The sequence below is a fragment of the Etheostoma cragini genome, chromosome 9 (genome assembly GCF_013103735.1).
Source record: "Etheostoma cragini isolate CJK2018 chromosome 9, CSU_Ecrag_1.0, whole genome shotgun sequence".
NCBI classification, from domain to species: Eukaryota; Metazoa; Chordata; class Actinopteri; order Perciformes; family Percidae; genus Etheostoma; species Etheostoma cragini.
Window position 1 is genome coordinate 24752953 of NC_048415.1, and position 4658 is coordinate 24757610.

Below are 4658 nucleotides of genomic sequence, written 5' to 3' on the forward strand. Positions count from 1 at the left end.
ACACACACACACACACACACACACACACACACACACACACACACACACTCACTCACACACCCACAGCCTCCCTGCAGAGTAGCAGGGACAGCAGTAGACAGGACTCTGGCCGGGCCTGTGTTGTCGGGTGGTGCAGACTAAACACTGGGCAGAGTCAGAGTTTACATAACCGCCCATCTGGATTACCCAGGACTGGAACCACACAAACAAAATCTCACACATTTTCCACACGTTCATAATTCATTCATATTCAAAGTAAATAAAAGGCACGTACTCTCTCTGAAACATATTCCCATTGTTATTTATAAACTCGAGTGTTTGGACTGTGTCTGTAATTACAGAGAAATGTGTCATACGAGGGTATGGTCGTAAAATGAATGGCACACTGACAGAATCTATAAGTGTTAGTCATGTGTTTCTGTGTTCGGTGTATCTGTGTAATTCTTCTGTGTGATGTCTGTCAGTGGAGTCTTTGTGGCGTGAGCTGTATAATAGGAGGATCTGGCTTCATAATGGGACCCTCTCTATGGGCCCTGGCCCACTGCCAGCAACCCCAAATGCCTCTCACTGGCTGTTGGTTTAGCCGTTGATCCCTGGAAGTGGCAGTGGAGGATCGTTACCGTATTGGTGCACATAGAAGTCACAGGATATGGTTTTTACTGTGGTTGATTTTTTTTTTTTATTACATCTCTACAATAGGCTCTCTAACAAAGCTGAGATACTTCCCCCCCCCATGCCTAAAATAGTCCTCTTGTCTTCAGATAGGCTTGTAAACCAGCAGGCCACAGATCGACATCTTTAATGTTTCTTGCGCCTCTTTCATGTTGGTTATTCCCAGGCGAGCCTATATAACGGTCCCCCCCGAAACAAAGTCCCCATCCAGTATCCCTCTTATCCATTAACTTCCTACACACTGTCACAGACAGACAGACAGGCGGGCACAGACACAGCGGAGCTGAGATTATGGCTGTCGTGGGCTCACACTCTCTAATCAGAAGCAGAAGTTAAGATGTTAGATGTAGCCGAGGAAAGACAACGGGACACTGGCTGCTGAGCAGAACATGGCAATCCTTTTGGGACTGCTTCCTTTTTGTTGAGAATGTGCTCTTTTTTTTTCAGTCGGCAGTCCTGAGCTCCCTCTGGAAGAAACTGGTAGGACAGAAAGCTAAGAGAATCATGGGTAATTCTGACCGCGTTCTTTCATGTAGATTCCCTTTAATGTCATCAGGGCGTTCTTGCACCCCCCATGTAAAACCAACAGAAATTTGAATTTCTTATATTTGAGGCTGTTATTAATCCTCCTGTTGACCCCGTTTACAAAACCTTTTCCATCTCAGAACTAAAAGAATGTTGAAAAAAAGTGACACATTTTGGAAAAGAAAACAAACAAAAAAAGCTTGAAAAGAATTTACTAGACCATTCCTTTTTTAAAAGTGACAAAAAACATCAAAAACGTTGGAAAAAGCGACAAAGACATTTTTTAAAAATAATGACTAAAACGTAACTAAAAAAACCTCAATAAAGTGACGAAAGAATTTAAATAAAATTGACAAAAATGAAGAAAGAACAACAAATGTTGAAATTTCAACCCAGAAAAACAGGTCGAGGGGAAGACAACACAAGGGTTAAATGCTTATTACATCCTTATTTTGTAATTTTGTTGGTTTTGTATGCGGCTCCAGCCCAAAAAAGACGTCTCTTCTCATTTCTTTAGCGGTTTATGGAAGCGCCTTTCACAATGCGATGTACGATACAGCGCCACCATACCGGCGCTGTTACAAATGATAGACATCCACCAGTGCAACGCTTCCCCCCCCCATGAAGACACCAATATGTTTTTGTAGAGAATGCGGCACAAATTTGACCGATGTGTCACCTCCTAATTCTCTATGCAAGAAAGGTCCTGGTTTCCTTCTGGGTAATTATACGGTTGGCGGGTGTGGTTTGGTAGAAATCAAATGGTCATACGTGAAAAAGCTCCCAAGCAGGTCCTGTGTGTAATCTTATGTAATCGGGTCATGATTTCTGGAAAGAGATACCGATGTTGAGTTTTCAAAATGTTTTCCGGGGGTCATTTTGGGCACAACAAGCCGAGTGCTATCTAGTTCTGTTATATTGGCAACAAGGCACACATCTCTACGGCCGATATCTCACTGACACTGGGCAACTCACACCGAAACAATTTAGACTGAATAATAGCACCATAAGTAAAAGGAAAAACATGTATTTTTGATTTGAGGGTGAACTGTCCCTTTAAGATATCTCAGTCTGGACCAATGTTGAAGACATTGCCCTTGAACCACGCTGCTATTATGGCTAAAAAATGCCAGAGATCATTTTAAAAAGATGGCACCATCATTACATCCATCAGAGAGCTGTTTAAAACTCTCTGGGGCATGTGCGTATCATAGAGGATCATATCAACGCTGGGCTGCAGGACCTCTGACTCCAATTTCACTGTAGATGTAGGAAAGACAACAGTCCAGGGTGCTCAGGAAGTTCAGTCAGATGTTCAAAAGTGGTCTTTGTTGTCAGGAATTCAAATAAGTATAGAAAAAAAAGAGAAATCCAAGGAACTGTTATTCAAAATGATCAAAAAAGACTTTATTTCATAATAGAATTCAAAAGACATAGGGAGAAGCAACCCACGCGTAGCGGCACTAAAATAAATGCTTTTAAAATCAACTGTAAATGTATTGCTTCAATGTTAAGACTGATACCTAGTTAAGGGATCAAAAAAAGTATACATATATATTTGTTTCTATATCTACTAGGAGAAATTCAGAATCCACTGTGTGCAGTCCACAGCATGTGAGCGCAAATAAGACCTTGATCTTCATACTTGGTAAAATGAAAAAAACTAAACTTTTGTAACTCAAACCGTTGAAACTGAGAACCGGTAGCAGAGGAGAACAGATAAAACAGGAGACGTCATCTTTTCTCATCAGGCCCGCGGGCTTATCCCGCTTGTAGAGCTGTTTTCGTTGTGTGAGGGCGGCCGATACACCACCCTCAGCCCCACCCTCGCTGTACTGAAAAGTGTTATGAATGTATGTGTCTTAATTCTCTTCTACTAATGTCTGTGGGTGGCAAAATTAGGGTGGGCTGTGCTGGGTCCGCTTAAATGGAAAACCGTGTCCAGTTTAACCGAGCTGCTCTAAGCCGATTTTTTAAGGTCACATTGGCACCAATGGGGGATTAGTTTGGTTCAGATCAATGTCTGATTGGGATCTTTCTCTCTGCCATTGCCTCCCTCTGGCCTGAAAGAATGCAGCCAAAGTCTTGCGATTTGTACTTGGGGAGAAGAAAGGCTCTCCCCTCCCATGGAGGACAAAGACGCACATTAGCTCAGTTTTGCTGTTTTTTTCTCCTGCAGGAGTAAAGCTCGCAGCCCAAAGGATCAAACGCATGAAGACACGACCGGTGATGGCACCCCACTGCAGCTGCTATAGCTACTGTTGCGCAGGATGCTGTGTGTGTGTGTGTGTGTGTGTGTGTGTGTGTGTGTGTGTGTGTGTGTGTGTGTCCAACATGTGTGTGAATTTTCTTGCGTGTCTCAAGTAAAGGAAAAGAAAAAAAAACAGGTGGCTTCAGCAGCCAGTGCATGCATATGCTGTGAATGTATAGCTGTTAAAATGTTTGGGCTTGTGAATTTTGGCTCTGAACAAGTGGCGTCCACATCAGCGGAATGTCTGCCGTGTTTCCCACAGGACTTTAAGATCACTTAGCAGTGAATCCAAATGTCACTGCAGTCAACGCCATCCACCCGTTGATAAACTGATGTTTGAGTAATCCAGTCACCAGAATATTTGGAGTCACTCTTGACATTTGAGAAACAGATACTGCAGGGTTGTGCACTTGGCTCAACCATTTGTCACTTTTTTTTTTTTTTTTTTTATCTATAGCTCTTCAGAGTTTGATTCAAGATTTACAAGATAATACTTATAAATAATAAGTTAAAATGGCACACTGCTATCTTGAATTCTCATGAAGATAGCAAACTTACAGTACACCTGAAATGTCACACCACCATCTCATGATTAAATACTTGGTTAAATATATACCAGGATTATATTCTGTTATGTATCTATTAACCCTCCTGTTGTCATCAGGGTCAAATTGACCCGTTTACAAAAGAATTATATTTCAGAACTACGACTAAGAATGTTGAAAAAAGTGACAAATGTTGGAAAAAACTTAAAACTAGCAGAAAAAAAATCATCTTTTTTTTAATTTACGCTGAAAAAAATTACCAAACAAAATTGGAAGAATCACCAAAGCTGACAAAAACTTATTAAGAAGAAGTGACAAAAAAATTGGTAAACGTGAGAAAAAAAGTTGTTAAAGGAAACTACAAAAACTGAATAAAAGTGATCAAAAAAATTGAAAAAAACTACAAAAACTTTGAGAAAAGTGTGGGAAAAAACAGAAAACAACCAGAAAAACACAAAGTTGCAGGTCGACGGAAAGACAACACAAGTTAATAGCAATCAGAAAATTCCATCAACATCAGTATTAAACTTGATTTTCATGAGGGAGAGCTGGTTATATGGCTGTTTTGTGGCAGTTTTCTGCATAAAGTTATTGAATTAAAAAGTGTTGCACTCTGGCTCGGCTACAGCTCTGTCTGTCTCTCTGCCCCCCCACCCCCCCCAAAA